Source organism: Labrus bergylta, chromosome 2 (genome assembly GCF_963930695.1).
Source record: "Labrus bergylta chromosome 2, fLabBer1.1, whole genome shotgun sequence".
Classification (NCBI taxonomy): domain Eukaryota; kingdom Metazoa; phylum Chordata; class Actinopteri; order Labriformes; family Labridae; genus Labrus; species Labrus bergylta.
This window is the reverse complement of record NC_089196.1, coordinates 3514827-3533519: the sequence shown is the minus strand read 5'-3', so window position 1 is coordinate 3533519 and position 18693 is coordinate 3514827. Positions and strand designations below refer to the sequence as shown.

Sequence of the window (18693 nt, the reverse complement as noted above, 5' to 3'; positions counted from 1 at the left end):
TAAAGGGCTGCATTGGAGAGGGTCATTCATAACATGCCAGGTGAGATGAGTTTGTAAGGTTCAGAACTTATGAAGCTGATTTGAAGATTGACAAGGAAAGAGACAACTTTTTAGTGTAAAATGGATTTAATTATTAATTTATATCAAATCTGAGACATAATTTGGGTTAATCTGGCTACACACTAAACGATTTTTGTCTTCAATGATAGGAGGTGTGTGGTCCGATTAGCGACTTGCAACTGATTATTTGTCCAAAAATATCTGCTATCTGGCGTCCCTTACATATTGTTTCTTTAAAGACTTGCTGTGCTAACCCCTGGGTTCTGATGTTAGCATTGTGTTGGAAATGTTATTATCAAGCCGCCACCCATTTTTTATTTCCTAAGCTCCTGATGTTCATAGAAATATGAGTTGATTCACAGAAAGGCTCCTTATGTTGTCTGGAAGTTTTTCAGTTCTTCAGCAAAATCACCGTCCAAATGTAAAGGATCGTCTGGAGTCTGTGGAAACTACAACCAACAGCATAACATGTTTATTTCAATATCTTCAACACAGGCACACATGCAAATAATGTATGCTAGAAAACAGAAGCAGAAAGCTGGTATGACCTGTCTGTAAACCTACGTACAAGCCCCTCCATCATCATGGTCGCTGAATATTTAGAGCGCCAACATTTCTTTAAATGTTGTGTTAAGTTGTGGTTGACAGTGAGTGAACTCTCCTGAAGGACTGGAAGGATAAACAAACAACAGCTCTTGTGTCCATGGAGAGGGAGAGCGATGATGCTGTCTGACAGCAGCAGAAACAACCTGACACAAAACTCCCTCACAAGACAAGACCTTAAGATGGTGAAGCCCACTGCCGCTCCCCAAATCCCCCTCAACATCTCCTTCATACAACTCTCCCAAACTATGTCATATGTGTCTCGTCTTTCTCTTCTTTTGGCCACCATTGTTTTCTCTTCTGTCTCTCTCTCTTCCAGTAGTTCGTCCTGTCTTGGGCCCACCTTCCCGGCTTTTGCAATCCCTCTTCTGGCAGCCTGCAGAAGCCACTTCAATTTAGATGTACACAACAAATATGGCTGACATGACAACAACAACAAAAAGTGAACAACCTTCGCCTGCAAACAGAACAGAGTGTAAAGTCCTGGATGTGCTGGAGAGATGTTTGTTGTACGTCAGTCATGCAACTGAACAAATTAAAAGAGGACTTAATTTCTCTACGTTTGCGCTTTATTGTTGTTTCGCATCTGAATTTTTTAAAAGTATTTTCTGGTCGGTTTTTGCCTTCCTTGGACAGGACACCTGAAGAGAACAGGAAATGTTGGGAGGATGGAGTGAGGGATGAGGGCGCTACATGGAGGCCATCACAGATCTGTCTAGCCCCGATTAAGCCCCCTCACCTATGTCTGCTTTTATATGAAAAAAAAGAGAGAACTTAAAAAGTAAATATAAATTCATGAAAATCGACTATAGGACCCCAACTTATTAGTCAAGCTCCCCTGGCGCCGTCCCCGAACATGCAGCAAAGTTGCCGAGGTCAGAGTCGAACCATAGACTGTATAAAACATGGAAGTACTCTTATTAATGTCACCCATTGGTTTCTGAAGTGCAGTTTTGAAGCCTATCGATGATGGTTACCTCATTGGAAATGCTGTCTAAAACTTTACAATCGTCATATTTTACAGGAAGTCATAATAAATCCACTTGACTCTCCACAGTTTGCTGAGTCCAGTGTTGTAGTTTTTTATCGGGTTTGCTGACGGAGGCTGGTACCACAAACGTCGACAAAAAACACCACAATGAGCCAATAGAAAAATTATTCACTTGCTAACTAACTGAGGTTCAACCTGTAGAGGGCAGTCTTTGCACATGTCTAACACAATATGTAGAAATTCAGAATTTGATCAACAACACAACTTAATGCCCATATGCAGATGTCTGGGGCATCAGTTACTCTTTAAGGTCAAAGTGTACGATGCATATTTATTATACCTTGCTTGAAGGTTGAGCCATGCATGTGTAAAAACTGAGGCCAAAGTGGCACCCAGATTGTCATATTTTGAAGTTGAAGGCCAGAATTGCTCAATAGTTTGGCCCACTTTGCTTACTGGCAAAAGCTAGTTATCCTTGAAAGCCTTAAACTTCACAGCTCACTTTGCTGCTTGGCCCATTTTCTGTGTAACTCTGCCATCTCCCTGCTCGCCTCTCGTTTCTGTCTGCTCTCCGTGCTTCACTGTGGTCAGCGTTTGGCCTGTGCTCTGTCACAAAGATTATTGAAACCCCCCACAAAAAAAACACATTATCATACCATTAGCTGAGCAGAGCAGCCTTTGTCAGTTCCTCCACCTGCTGCAGCGCACTCGATAGAATTCAGCACTATGTGGTGTGTTTACCTTTATGAAATAGTTCGGGCTGTTTATGCAGCTTCAACTTTGGGAGCTGCCACTCTGAATACCAATGTCGTCTGTGGCGTTTTTATCAGCGCTGCCTCTGCAGGGGTATTTACTGCTGGAGCAGTCCCAGACTCCGACATATGGCTGACGGCTTAAATAGATGACAGAAAGGTCTGTACTTGCACAATTTGTATTGGGTGAGAATTCAGTATGGTGTAACTTTGTTGTGTGTGACAGTAGAGGCGAGGTGAAGTGGTGGCTGAGGATTTTAAATGGTACCAAAATGCAATGAATGTGCTGCAAAATATTCAGGACATGCTATTGAGTATTTGTGCCGTTTCAAAGTTGAACTCATCCGTTTCCTTACGGTGACAAATATGGATTTTACTTGGGGAGTAAATGGGGCGGTTGTGTCTCAGTTTGTAAAGTCGGTCGTCTCTCAACCGGAAGGTCTGGGGTTCAATCCCCAGCTCCTGCAGCAACATGTCCGATGTGTCCTTAGGCAAGACACTTAACCCCAAGTTGCTCCCTCTGCTTCATCAGGGGTGTATGAATGTTTATGGATGGATTAGTTTATACTGATCAAGTCCATAAATCAGTTTGACCTTAATGTACCTCATTTTAAAGCCAGTTTTTTGTTAGTGCATTAAGGTGACTCAGTCCCGTTGAAGTGAGTGTTAACACTAGAGACAAACTCAAATCAACAGGAGTCGATAACTCAATAAAATACTGAATCTGTAACGGAGGAAGCCAGACAGACTGCAAAATAAAAGGAGGAATGTGTGTGAAATTTCAGGGTCAATCAGCGTATCTGTTTGCATATTTTTAGAGGTGCAGATAGATAGTTTGGACGGGGGGGAAGAGATTCCACGCAGCATTAAGTCCGTGTGAATGGGTTTTCACTCAGTCACTGCACACTGCGCTCCAGTTTTCATAACAGCGTTGAATCACCGTTTCCATTCCTCTAATTCTTTCCATCTTTTGTTGCGGGCAGCAGACTTGGCAACTATTGTCTGACACGTTGCCTGTGCCAAAAAAAAAAAGAAGCTGTGTGTATTTGCATGAGTGTGTGTGTGTGGGAGAGTTTAGACTGGCTAATCCATATAAGCAATAATAATCGACTGCTGCTTTTTATGCCGCATTTCTTATTCCTGTATCTCAGGGATGGGCAGCTTTGGTCACAGTTAGGGCCACATTCATTTAATCCTCACTATCAGGGGGCCAAATTGTAGTACACAAAAACGTTTACAGTCGATTATGCCTTAATTTGAACTCAACATTTACCAGTGATCAAATATTATTATAGACATATTTCTGGTTTTCATGATTTCATGGCAGATTTTGTCATGTTTTCTTTATGTTTCCATTTAATTGAAGTGTAAAAATTGACCTGAGGGCCACATTGAGGGTCGATGGGGGCCGCATGTGGCCCACCCCTTGCTGTATCTTATTTCCGACCAATCAGAGGTGAGATTGGAGGTAAAACCCCTGACAGGATGTCTCGTTCATCGTCGTCAGAGTGATCTAAAAGTGAAAGCATTATTTCCAGTGTTTTTATTATTTTGGGTCAGGATTCATGAAACCCCTCGTGTGGGGGAAATTATGCAAAAATTAACTCCAATTCAAGAACACAAACAAAATAAACGAGTGTTTGGAGGATGTTCTGAAACAGCAGCAATAAGCTTCTTATTACTCCGCACACCCGAGATGAATGAATATTTTATGTGTGGAGATGGAGCGGGAGACATTGGGTCAATGAAGTCAAATGTAGCCGTACCTGTTTTTAAATCTGTTCCTCAGTTTAGAAGATTGGATCTGCAGTCTACAGAGAGTCGTTTCAACACCAAAGGGAATCAAGGCCGAAAACTTTTTCAACTTCAAATCCATTGAATTCAGCCTTTTGAGGCACTTTTTTTTTACTAGCTTCTTATGTTCCTCAGTTGGTAGAATTATCTTTTTGGAGGAAAATCAATTCTATCAAGGTGTGCTCTGGAAGAGGGGCTTTTAGTGTTAACATTCAGAAGAATATCAATCAGCATGCCGGTCTCTATGGGCAACGAGACGAGGGAACAAAAGCTCTGATGGTTTTTCATTTCTCCCCAGAGGGGGCTTCAATACTGGATGTTTCTACTCAGTGAAATCCAGTAAGACCCCCTTCCACCCTCACACCCACCCCCACCTCCACTATCCCTTGATCCCATTAGCAGTGACCTCACCAGACCTCAGATCAACCGTGCAAGGTCAACGAGCCCCTGACAAAAGACATGGGATAAGGTTTCTGTTTCTAAGCAGCGCAGGTCCCACCGGCTTTAGGTCAAATACATCCTGAAGTTCTGGAGTCTCAAAAAGAAGGAGAAAAATCCAGACTATGTTGTGATCTAGAAATATTAAGAGGAGAGGGGCGGACAATGTTAACAGTTAACAAAAAAAAGAAAACCAAGAAAGCAGAAGTTGACTGTGCTAGCTAAGTTTGGTTAATACTTTAAATAAATGTTAAGCTGCAAAGTTTACATTCATTTACATTTTTTACAACCTTGGCGTGTATTCAAGGTCACTCGATCCTATCACTTGATCCTGCATAACAGATCCCCATCTGTTGCCCCCCCTCCCCTCCCCCCTCTGTGTCAGTGAGGAGTAGCGTCATTGATAAAGAAACCAGATCCCCTCCCTCTACAAATGACTTCCACATTATGTCATCCGTCAGTATCTATTAACCTCCAGCCACTAAGTCTGAGTAAGTCCGAGGCCGAGCCGAGCCGAAGCCGAGAGCTGCAGACGGAGAGGATAATCACGGGAAGTGTCGCCGAGAGGTCAGAAAAGGAGACAAGCTGCAGCTTTTGTCATGTTGAGAAAAATTAAATGAAAAAATCAATGTTAGTGAATGCAAACGGTGAAATTTGATTCAGTAAATCCCTGTAGAAAAGTATGTTATTCTCCACTCTGATATCTAATGTTTCATCTGAGGAAAAACATGGTCTCCACTATCTCCACTCACAACCTGTGTTGCTATGGTAACAGAGAACCGACTCCTTACTCTTCACAATAGTGGGCCTCAGTTTTAAGCTCTGACAGAGATTTTGCTTTCATCGAGGAAGGCCTGCTGATCAACGTGATTCTGAATGTTAATGTGTCTTGTTGGTCAGCTGAGGACGGTTTTAAAACGTGTTACACAAATAAACTGGACTTGACTTGATGGTATTCATTACCCACGGCTACGATAGTGACAGCAGAAAGGAGGCGCAGTGTTCAAGTCGATGACAGAGCAGCAGTCAGCGTTGAGTCAGCAGACTGTGTCTACATATTACATCCTACAATTCTACAATTCACTTAGCAGACGCTTTTATCCAAAGCGACGTACATCAGAGAGTAAGTACAACACAAGCAAGGATGTAGAAAAAAGGGAACAATGTGAGTAAGAGCAAACGATCAGCTTTGAGTCTGATTGGACACACAGGTGCTGACAGGAAGTGACCAGAGGCAAAGCACAACATTTACGGCAGTTCTTGAGAGCTCTAATCAGTATAGAAACCATCTTATAAGTCGTCGTTATCAAACAAAAACCATCGTCATTACCATCATCATCATCAATAATATGGAGACCATCATCATTAAGTTAGTAGGTATTCATGAAAGAGCTGGGTCTTTAGCTTTTTCTTAAAGGTGCAGAGGGACTCTGCAGATCACATGGAGTTTGGAAGTTCATTCCACCACCGGGGGGCGACAGAGGAGAAGAGTCTAGTCTTCTCCATCCTGGTTCATACAGCTGTGGAGGTAAACTGGTCATGGATCATTTAGTCTTCCCTTTTCACTGAACTGTCCACCATCTTGGAACCTCTTCAGGAGGACAAAAGACCCTCTTGCCCCCCCATGTCAGGGATACCCTCTACGATGGCCAGCAGACTATACATTGTCCATTACTTAAGTTGTTTCAAAAAAATCTCATGTACCCTGTTAAATATTCTGGGCTGTAGAGAGACATAAGCCCTGTTTCCACCAAGTGGTCCGGCTCGGTTTTGGGGTACTAAAGCGTATTGATCTGACCCTAAAGGCTGGAGCTAGACACACTGCAATTTGTTGATTGGTCAAAAGAGTCGTCACTTAATAAAGGACAAATACAAAACGTGCCATGTCTTTATATCCCGTAGATTTTAAGAGAGTAATTTCAAGGCTTGTTTTTGTTTTTTTGAGACTAATGTCAGCTCATAGATCCGCCCCATGGATGACCTCAGAGGTGCAGACTTCTGCTGGGTGTCTTCCTTTGTTTACCATGTGGCGTTCTTCTACTTGTTTAAATTTTTTGGAGGGCTACACTCGTCACAGTGCGATGATGTCAGTCTTTTATGTAGCTGACACCGCTTACACTCCACTTACCAAACAAGAGTGAGATTGGCTGTGGAGATGCAAGCAAGATCAGGACTTGGACTGGACTGAACCAAACGGGACCGCTTGGTGGAAACGGGGCTAAAGTAACATAAAAGCTGTTGTCATAACTAGAATGGTTGATGTAAATTATTTCTTTATCAAAAAATGAGCAATGTTGAACCCTATTTTTTAGATTCCTCTCGTATCCCACAGGACCAGGAAGCAAAATATCAGCTTTATAGGCAGGTGCTCTTCCAGTATTCCCTCATGAGCAGATTCAGATTCACCGGGTTCTGTTCCTGTTTCCTTTACCTGCCCTCTTCCGGCGCTCTTAAATCCTTTTCTGTTAGAAGAGAATCGAGATCTTCTGTCAGAGCAGCAGGAGGAAGTGTCTGCCTGCTCGCTCTCCAGTCGCCCACCAGACTGTGACGAGGAGAGAGAGGAAGCTGTGTGTGCTCCTCATACCCCTCAGAGCTCCATCTGTACCGTGTGTGTGTGTGTGTGTGTGTGTGTGTGTGTGTGTGTGTGTGTGTGTGTGTGTGTGTGTGTGTGTGTGTGTGTGTGTGTGTGTGTGTATGTGTGTATGTGTGGGTCGGGGGGCTGTCATTTAGGAGAGCAGGGTCTGAGTGGGGAGGAGCAAATTGCTTTTTAATTGATCATATTTCCAGTAAAATCCACTCCCAGCAGTTACATGCCCACTCTGCTTTCTATTTATGGAAGTGCGTGTGTGTGTGTGTGTGTGTGTGTGTGTGTGTGCGTGCGTGCGCGTGCGTGTCTGTGCGTGTGTCTGTGCGTGCGTGTGTGCGTGTGTGTGCGTGTGTGTGCGTGTGTGTGCGTGTGTGTGTGTGTGTGTGTGTGTGCGTGTGCGTGTGTGTGTGTGTGTGTGTGTGTGTGTGTGTGTGTGTGTGTGTGTGTGTGTGTGTGTGTGTGTGTGTTTTGGTGACCGCTTTGAGTCAGTAAAGACACAGGATCATGTTTTTTCTCTCAGGTCTAATCATGTGTGTGTGGATGTATTTTTTCTCATTAAAATCAGATACTACAAAGACTTTGTAACACTGGTAGCATTACGCAGGCTGATGGCGAGCTGTTTGGATGGCGAGCTGTTTGGATGGCGAGCTGTTTGGATGGCAGGCGGCTCTTTTGCATCTGCAGCGGGCACTGAAACACAAGCCCCGCCCCCCCGACCATTTAACCCCACAGAGCTACACTCAAACATGTCACGTGATCGTTTTACCAGCTCCACATCCTCACATCTATTTTCCATCACTTGCTCGGTGTTAAGTCTCACACCAGCCGGCGCTCCTGTGCAGCGTGTACGGGTGATAACACATGACTCAGCCCAACACTGCCGCTGCCGCCCGTCTGCAGCTGCTCATTGTTGGATCCTTTTTTCTACGATGCTGTTGTCTCTCACTAATCTTCCCCTCGGGCCTCTTGAAAAGGAAGTTTAGATCTGTATTTGCTTGCTCTGAAAAATCTCATTTATTTTTGTTCTTTTCATAAAGAACATTGAATCATCTCCTTTTGTAGAAAAATAACAAGAGCGTCTGTAATGGTGTCACATAAAAGCTCCTGCAGAAAGAGCACCAACAATGAACGAGGCCACCGTTTGCAGGCACTGACGTCTTTTCTTCACAGTTTCAACAAGACAGATTCTGGCTATTTGCTGAAAATACTTTTTTTTTTTTTTTTTTTTTGGGGGGGGGGGGTTGCTCATTTCTGTCTTTGCAGTGCTCCAGAAAATGCATTGCCATTTAAACCATAATTAATGCGTTCACACTCAGTGATTTATCTTTTTGCTGCAAGATCTTCCTGCCTTTGCAAACACAGCGGTGTTAATTGTATTTTTTTTAAAACTTCTTCATTGATTTCTAATAGCGTAACCTTGTCTGCCCGTGAGGTCGCACATTTACAAGATTAACGTCGTCATTTTAGTCTTTAGTTATATCAGAAGAGCAGCAGCAGCCTGTAGGAACATGGAGCATCTTGTGAAGTTACACTTTAGTAAAGGTTTCATAAATAAGGAAAATCATCTTTTGGCACATCGGCATGACATCGTCATGAGTATCATGACCCTCAAAAGATACAGAAAGAAACTGGAGCTTTTCTGAAGAAAGAACCACACTGACCCGGAGGACAATGTCTTTGAGGTTCCCCTTTCATCATTTTCAATAATCTTCTGAAACAACATTCTTCTCATACAACAGTCAAACTTAAATCGAAATAACGTAAATAACCAACTATATTCTGGTAAACATACAGCTTTATATCCTTGTAAATGTACGACTTTAATCTCAAACTTTGAGAATTGTTTTTCTTTAAGACGGCCCTACTACTTCATCGTAGTCTAATTAAGATTTAGTCAAACATATTTCAGCCTCAGCCCTGACAGTATCAAATGAAGCAGTATTTGGAGCTGATTATGAATATTTGGTTCCAACACAACATTTTTTCATACTACTAATACACTGCCATGCACAAACAGGAGCAGGAAGAAGAGAACTAATACGTGCCCCTTTAATATGAAAGTATGATTAAAAGCGATGGTATAGCTTCATGATAATCTCAGGATTCATTGGTTGGCTCCAGCAATTGCAAGGCGTCTTTGTTTTTTTACTGCTCTGTTGTGGGATGAAATAGGTGAAGCACAAATGAAAACTTTAATAATGTGAACTCACAGGAGAGACTAATTGATTGGTCTCTCTGCCTCCTCCTGTCCCTGAAATCTGATGGGTCATTAGGTTTTTCTTTCTACAAACTGATCCCCTACCTCGTACATAATCCACTCTGAGGCAGGTCAGGTGTGTTCAGCAGCAGTATAATATCTCATTGTTTGTCTGCACCATCTGCTGTCCCCAGATCCTCTCTGATCGTAACCTTTCACATGCTAGCTGCTCCGCTAACACAGATTTAAGAGTGAGCGACAGATTGAATCAAAGAGCCCAGAGAGGAGGGATGGAGGGGTATGTGAGGTACTCAGCTGGAGGTCCTGTTCTCTCTCTGTCAGTATCTTGTGGTGGTCCCCCCCCCCCGACCAGACAGGACATGATCCTCCACACCTCATGCTGCTGTCCTCATGTAGCATTCACAGCTTTTATTCTGATCCTGCTCTGTTGTTGACTGATCCTGTGCATGTTGTGTATTTTTATATTACTAGAAGGCTTCTCCAGGATATTTCCTCCTCAGAGTAGAGGTGGTGGGAAAATCAGTGTGGGTCTTCACTTTACAAATCTGACAGCCACAGGTCACTTCTGTCAACCGTCTTCTTCGTCTGCAGCTTGTCAGTAGAGATGAACATGTCCAGAGAACTGTGTCGAGGGTTTTCACTTCAGGATGTCAGTTTGTTAAACGTACAGTGAAATCTTCCATGAGCCAAAAGGAAAAATAATACCTCTCTCTTTTCAGTGTCATACGACGGAGGATTAGGGCCACGTTAAATTATTATTTTTTTTAATTTCTAGATTAAAGTCGTAAATTTACTAGATTAAAGTTGTAAATTAACGGGTTCGAGACCAGCCTGCGCAAAATTATGAAAGTAGAACTCTTAAAGTCTTTTCATCTTCAGACACAACTTCCTCCAAGTCAGTGTGGTTCTTTCTTCAGTTTCTTGCAGTATCTTTTCAGGGTGCTGATATTTTATGACAATGTAAAGATGATGATGTGCCAAAAGCATGTGTAGTTTCATATCTGCATAAGTAAAGCTCCAACACAACTATTAGTGTCTGTTATCGGTCTGCCTTGTTAAAGTGTCTCGTGTGCAGAGACAGTTTGTGTTCTGTTCATCATTTTACAGATAAACAAGTTCTTACAAGTTGAAGTGAAACTTCTCTTGACCCTAACCCTAACCGACTACACAAGGAAGTATCCTATTTCCTTATTAGTGAAACCTTTAGGACAAGATGCTCCATGTTTGTCATTTGAGAACAGGATGCTGCTGCTCTTCTCATATAGACTAAAATAACGACTTTATTCTTTAAAGACTTTAAGAGATCTACTTTCATCATTTTCGCGCAGGCTGGTTTTTACGACTTTAATCTCGTAAATTTACGACTTTAATCTCGAAAAAAAAAATTTTAAATTTTTTTTTAACGTGGCCCTAATCCTCCGTCGTAGTGTCATGACGTTGATTTGAGATAAAGTGGGGAAAAAAGTGTCCAAATGTTGTAGACATATACAGTATGTCACACACTCAAGGGTAAAAATGCATTTCCAGGCTCACTCATTTGCAAACATGACCCCGCCTCCAGACTTTAACCTCCAGGCTTTGGGTGTAGTATCACTTTAGAATGAGGTGTGGCAGCAACAGTAGCAAATTCTTAAATCAATGTATTAGGCCCCGTGTCCACCTAGTGTTTTTTCCGAGCAGAAAAGCACTTGTGTGCTTGGTAGTACTTGGCTGAAGCGTTTGTTCCCCTGAGAAGAAAAGCGCAGCACGTCCCTCCTGTCGCTATGACAACAGTCTGTTGACAGACACGTCTCCGTTACTTTTTGCTGTAGGCCATCGATGGGACTCCGGAGCCCCCTGCAGTAACACATGGGTGACGTCACTCAGGCTTATCCATTCATACTTACATTCTATGAAAACAACTCTCATATCATGCATTAAGTTAACACTTTGCATTACTTTAAATGTTATTATGTTTAGGACGTTTAGGCCTTCCTGAGGTGTTGAGGGACTAATCGGACGAAATGACAACCCAACGATGTCAAGCCTCTTGGTGTCCATTAGCTTATATGGTTGAGTTGTGGGGGCCAAGAGGAAGCATGTGGTAGGTTAGGGAGTAACGACATTGTCACTACCTGGATCTCGCCTTAACATAGCCTGAGTCTGTCGAAGGTGGCAATGCTGTCTTGGTTGCGGTGACGACTAAGGGCCATACATTACATAACCAAGGGTAGGTTATGTACTGTATCAGTAGGGCATAGGGGGCATCATTGGGAGGAAGGGTGTCTCCACTGAGCGCTTATCATTTCATTAGGATACATATACCTTGTGTTTATTTCAAATTATCATTTTTCAACACTTTAATTTTTTACAAAAAGTTTAAAATAAAAGAAACCTGCTGATATTCAAGGTTATATAAAACCGATTAAAAGAGATCCCAGGTTGTGGGACCTTTGAAGTCTCGCTGTTTTGAGAAGAATTACTCAGAAGTCTGAACTGTCTTCTGTCTCTGTTGTTTTTCAGGTTTGGCATCACAGACGTGATAAATGACAACCTGTCCTGATATTTGTATGGGTCTTTCTCCTCATCCAAAGGTGAGTCCATCATCTTTTCAAACAGGTGGATTATTGTTACAAGCGGATTTATATATCAGTGGCCAAACTAACAACTATGCTACTATGCAAACCTTGTAAAATGATGGAATATGTCACAGAGTTGTCATTTAAATATGTGTGTGAAGGAAGGTTTTTATTGTAATGAGTGATTTATTAAAGGAGCAACATGTAACTCTGATACCTAGTGTTAAAGTTGGTACTGCAGTCCTAATTCAAAACATTGTAGAGAGCCGTCTCCAATGCTCACACAGGTCACCATGTGGTGGACACTGAAGCTTCAGTGTTTATCCAGCTCTGCATGGGTCTGTAAACCTTTCTGTGTTCTAACCTCTCTCCATTTTTCAAAATCATCTCCAATATTGATCCTAGTTTGAGCACGTTTCTGCTCGTGGAGCTTATTAGAAACATGCAGAGGCTTTTTAGGTCGGGTACAATCACTTCTATCTGAACCACTTCTCTTGCCCGCTTCCATCACTGCAACACCTGTTGGTTTGACCTGATAACTGCTCTCATATCTGGAAAACCGAGGGGTGTCCAAAACGGCCATGTGGGCGTGTCTTAAAACCACCTACCTTCTCTGGTCCAAACAAATCCAGAGCATTCAGGAGCAGAATCTAAAGTTAGAAGGAGGACATACTGGCTGCTGCATTGTTGTCAGAGAAGCCAGCACTTCAACATAGCATGTTTCCTTAATGATCATATATTAAGAACACTTTATCATTTCGCTCACTACACAGCTCACTGATTGGACCTTTAAACAATTCTTAGCTAAGTGCTACAATATTTTGAAGTTAAGATCAAAAGTTGCATGATTGAAATTAAAGTTGACCATATTTCAATCATGTATTTAAAGTTGTTATTTAAATTATAAAAGGTGCCAAATGAATAAAAACACTCTCTTATCAGCACTTATATTGTGTAAAAGTGCTCTGTTAGAATTTGTGCTGAGCAAAGAGAAAATAGATGAGAAAACAGCGTAAACTGGTTTTAAGAGCACATTTCTTCTGAAGTTTGTGAATGAGGCCCGATGTTAATGTGTTTGCTCGTTGTGCTGCTAAGTCCCCGTTTAGATCTGTAAAATAAATTTAACTGTGATCCTGAGTAATTGCTGGGTGTGCAAAACGTTTTATTCTAAGAGTTTCTTTGGCTGCTTAAAGTCTCGCTGTGTCCTGACGTAAAGTTTCAAACAATCCAGGGCTCGGTGTTGGTTACCCGGGAGCTGTGAACTGACGTTGTGGAAGCCATGTTTCAAGAATGAAAGAAAACAAAACAGGAAAAAAGAAGGCAAACCAGCCAGCCCCTTTCTTTGCTGCCTTTTGACATGAGGGCTCTCTTTAGTTGCTGATTTATGAGAACCCCGAGTCACTACTGTGTCGCTCCTTTTCTGCTGCTGAGGTGAATCTTGTTTCTGGCAGCTGAAATGGATCCCAACTCCAGGTCAGGTTTTTTGTTTCTGTCCTGGTCTTGTACTTCTCTTTCTTCAGAGGGGGACTGAGCTACTGCGCTGGCTGTTCTTGAGGGAGCAGTACATCACCAGAGCTGCATTTGTGCCGCTCAAGCAGGAGTTACAACCCGGCCTGAGATGAGATATCAGCCCTTAGACTCGACATGAGGGGAAGATTTAAAGATATGCAGAAAAAAGAAATTGAAGAAAACGGTGAGGACAGCCAGGATTTGACATGCAGTTATTGAAAGTACTGGCCAGGGAGATTAACTCACCTCCACCATCTCCTTTAAGGCTATTTCTCCTCCGACTTTTCTGCTTTTTCCCCCCAGAGAGGCTGCAGCTGAGGGGAATGAACCGCTGAGTTATCCCTCACTGCCATCCCTGCCTGATGGCTCACAGAATCAGAAATACTTTTTTAATCCCAGAGGGTAATTTGGTAACAGCTAAAAGCACAAATACTGTTTGTTTGCTTTTAAAGCCCAAATCCTTCCTTAATGATTCATCAAGGTGGGAAGAATCGGCCATCTGTGGGCCCGCCGTTTACAGCAGATTAGCTTAAAGGGAGGTCAAATCACGGACACGGGCTCAGTCTCTCTTTAAGCGCCTCGCTTCAGTCGGGTTCGGTGATGTTCGAGAACTTTCTGCAGTTAAGTCTCTGCTAAGTACTAAACCAAAGCATGTTTTTCCCTTTTCTGGAGACACTTTGAGACTCTTTTCTGATATAATATTACAAAGAGAAATGTTGCCAGCAAAGTAAGGTTGAGATTGCAGAGCATACATATTTGAATAAAGCCACTTTCACACGTTCTCCTGAGAATCTTTAAAGAACCTGCTCTCCATCTTCCTTTTTTTTTCTGCCTCATATTCTCTTGATTCCTGCGTCTGCACTCGGCTGCACTTCTTCTATCATTTCAGATCAACCTCTGACCTCTTGTCCTTGTTGTTAGAAGTACAAACACACAGCCGCTGTTTGCATGCAAGTGTTGTACGTGATGTACGCTCACAGTTGAATGAAAGGGTCATCATTCAGCTGGCCTTCACTTCAACATAACGCACACATCAGCCTTCGCTACTCCTGCGCAACATTTATAGGTTTTGGTTTCGTAACATCTGCAGAGTAAATGCTCGTCAGAGAAGGTTAAGTGCGTCAACATAAGGACAGAGCAGATATTCATCGACCTCTCAGATCGGGCTAGCTTTATCCCTGAATCCTTGGCCCTTCAAAATGGCATCGCTTTAATTAACTCTCTGGAGCGTCACTGAAAAAAAAAGGCAATTTTAATAGAGAGGGAATGCATATTAATCTGCTGGCAAGGGACCAATTATAGTTGACTGTCACTGTGCGAGCCTGTGAACTAACATGACCTCTAAAATCCTTAAACTCAGTGATTAAACTCTCGTGTTCTCTGGCTTTTTGTGGCTGAACTTTCAAACACGGGAAACCAACTTGTTAAAAGTTGTTGTTTAAAAATATGTCAGGCACATCCGTTTTTTTTTTGTTGGCGACTACACACACTTAGAAATAGTTTATTGCAATATAATAACACTGAATATTTTCTCTGAGCATGAGACGTTTCTTTTTTAAACCCTTTCAGCTATTCATTGATGAGAATATTTATGCAAAGACCTCCTTTTCATCGTGCTGCATTGTTTAAGAGACAATCAGCAACTTGAGAAGTGACCATGTGTTCAGATCAAACATGAAGTGAAATGCGCCCCTCCAGATATGTCAGCAAGGTAAACACTGTCACTTCATCATATCCCAAAGAGGAGCGTCAGTTCATCTGTTTCTGGTGAGTCTCATTTGAGCTGTAAATAGTAAGTCACAATGAGGCTTCACTCAGGGTCTTAATCTGGCCGTCTGATTTTTACTGACACTAGCAAGTTTGCTGAATTAAACACACAGTATTTAGATTCCGCCACCAGGGGGCTCTCAATCAAAACAATAACAAAAGATGATGTCGAGGCTGGCGGGGAATCATGGGAGTGATTCTCTCTGCTACTCCCCACCCCACCCAAGATGAAAACGAACCCTGAGTTGGCAGTAGTCATGACGACCGGACAAAACCGACCTGAGGAAGAGAATATGTTTACAGACGAGCTAATGTATCAGAGTATGACGTTTTTATCACAGACATGGCTGAGTCAATAAATAGAAACAGGCCTCCCATCCATCTTTCCTTCAGTAAACACAACGCAGTAATTCTGAGTCTCTGCTGGCTCAGTTCAGCTGCATCCAGTTAATGCTAAGCAGGAAAAGTTTCACACCAGATAACCAGCCAGTCACTGATGAGTTAGACTTTTTAGTTCCCACTCCTGTCCCCCCGGCTATTTCTGGATAAAAGTGCCCATCAAAAAGCATACATTACAGACTGTCTCAGCTCTGCTCTGCTCTGCGACTGAATGGAAATGAAAACAGTTCCCGAAAAGTTTTTGAAGTAACTTTTCCCGATCGTGGTGTTGAATGTGCAGAGGAGGACTTTTAATAAGGCATCGTTATAACCAGGAGTCACACAGACCGTCTCCAAGGGCCCGACAGACCAAAAGCCACGAACTCCCAGCTTTTCCCACTAATGCTTTATTCTCCCTCTCTCTCTCTCTCTGTACTTCTTTCTGACACCTCCCGAGGAGCAGCAGCGATGTTTTATTTGCAGGAAGGATGAGCCACCGCTGGCGCACATCCCAGAGATCTGTGTGTCCTGTTTTTGAAATAATTAAGATAGAAGAGAATGTATCAAAGTTAATCACACGTTTCCATCATGCAGAAAATACACTCGTTATGTTTTATTTTGGTCGCCTTCCTGCCTTTAAACATTTGAACATGATAAATAAGCACCGTCCTGCCAGAGGATTGTTACCCCGAGAGAGACATTAAGACCACGTCGAACTTTGAAATGATTTCTTGTCATTTTGTCCTTCAGCTGCGGGAAGCGTTCGGATTTTGTTTATTACTCATTTTGATTCATCCAAAGTCAGTAAAGCCCGGTGCTGATGTTTGTCATTAATGCTCCGAGGGTATGTTAATGTGCCGGAGAAACCAACCTTAATAAGTTAAAGTACACCGAGTGAGAAGGGCTTTTTTTTTTTTTTTATGACGGGATGTGGCATGTTGAATCGGTGCAGACGGAGGGTGAAACGGTGTTACGCAGCCACCGAGGAATTTGCAATCTTTTAAGGAAATTACAGGTTGTGACGACAACACCTCCAAGTGCTCGCAGTCTGCATTTACTACAGTAATGAGTCTTAACTGTGCTCGTAATAACGTGCCATTTCAAAACTTTAATCAGCAGCAAAGCACTTAAGAGTGAAAAAAGAGGTTTTCAGCCTCCCCAGAAGATTACATGTTGGACTCCAGGCAGAGGGGAGGTGGAGGTGTGGCTGATGTAAAGCGGATATGAATGTGGTCGGGTTCAGTTATAACCTGAGTACATGCTGCAGTCCACCCCTCACTATAAGTATATATTCCTTTTTACTGTGGCTGTAATGCTCTCAGACTGATTGTAGCATTTCAAGTCTTTGTATGTTTACAGCTTGTTAGGACCAGTGAATAAGGACCCAAATGCAGAACACAGTAACAGAGGAGTTGACTTGTAAAGAGGTTTATTGCAGAGGAGGGGAAGATGGAGATGGGTTGATGATTCCAGAGGGTTTCAGAGTGAAGGGGATGATGGCTGACCAGAGCAGGGTCAGCCTGATGGAGTGCATTTAAATCCAGAAGGCAGGTTTTTTTCACTCAGTGTTTCTCCTGCCGATATGAAAACGCAGCAGGATATAATCAGGAGAATTCACCTTGAGCGAGTGGAAAAGAGCGGTGACATTTTAATCCTGGGACTGGTGCGATGCATAGAGTGTATGCACGCGACCGCTATGAACTCATTGCTGCGGGAAAAATACTAAGGGTCTGACAGCAGAAACTCAGGGTGAAGTCAGGGCGAAAAAGTTGTCTGCATACAGCCTCTGGGAAATTTTAGGAGTTTTTCAAGAGATTTCAGTAAGTGTGTAAGCTCTATGATATATAGAGTCATTAATGCAGAATATTTGCATTATGATAAATATCATCATCTGTCATAGAAAATGGATCCATTCAAGATTGATGTTTTTTAAATCAAAGAAACAGATATTTTAATACTTCACAAAAAGCTCATACACACAGACAAATACTCCCTCTATGGCGTGCACATGGTTACTATGGTATTAATAATAAGCTGCTACCACACACTGTGGAAAAGATTGCTGTTTATGTACACTGTGTGCATATGATGGCGAGTGTTTGGAGTCTGTATTTGGATGCGTGGCGGTGATGCAGCAGAGGGGGGCAGCGGTGGAGAACCGGCGAGTGTGACTAATACGGGGGATCTCCTGGGTGGTGTGTATACGGCCGGCTGTCCTTCACGCCTCACGGCCTTCCCGATGGGGACCACGCACTGATGGAGGGAGGGGAAGACGGTATGATTTAGAGGTGGAGTTGAGACTGAAAGGTGTTTTATCACAACATGTAGTATAGACCAGGTTTAAAGATCATTATGCAACCAGTCTCTACACTTTCTATCTTTTGTGTCTTCTCATAGTCAAGAGAAAGAATAAAAGAGACCGACAGACTGATAGAAAAACAGAACAAAAATAAACACACATAAGGACTCATAAGGTCTCAGATGAGTGCAGTGTAGCAGTAGTTATGGTAATCTTATGACAAATACTTATGTATTAAGTAATGTAATGTAATGTATTAGGTAATTGTATGTGCAATCTGTGTGCAACAATATACAAGTTATACATTTTAAATCATTAATATTATCTAAGATATAGTCAGATATATTATATGATGGTAATTAAAGGATAGGATATCAAATAATACACAGTGTTTACACTTGGTCTACATATTCAAGTGTTGAGGCATTTGATTAAAATAATTAATCCACTTCAGTGTCTGTGGGTCTGACGTGGGCGGCTGTGGCTCAGTTGGTAGAGTTGGTTGCCTCAAACAGCGTAAAAAGCAGCACACACGACTATGATTAAAGTTCCAGGTGCATGACTGCAACAAGACTTAAACAGAGACAAAATCCACACACTAAATGTCCTTCAAAGTAACTTTTATCTGGGCAAGAGCAGCGAACAAAACGTCCGTCGTCTCCCAACCAGAAGCTTGAAGGTTCAATCCCCAGCTCCTGCAGCTACATGTCTGATGTGTCCTTGGGCAAGACTCTTAACC

The 18693-nt window shown here is 42.5% G+C and overlaps 1 protein-coding gene across 1 annotated transcript in view; it reads left to right on the top strand.

The window, feature by feature from the left end:
* arvcfb (ARVCF delta catenin family member b) overlaps nt 1-18693 on the top strand; it is a 264318-nt gene that overhangs the window by 47303 nt on the left and 198322 nt on the right. Inside the window, 1 exon segment of the mRNA XM_065962786.1 lies at nt 11946-12016. The gene's annotated coding sequence lies outside the window, so the exon portion shown is untranslated.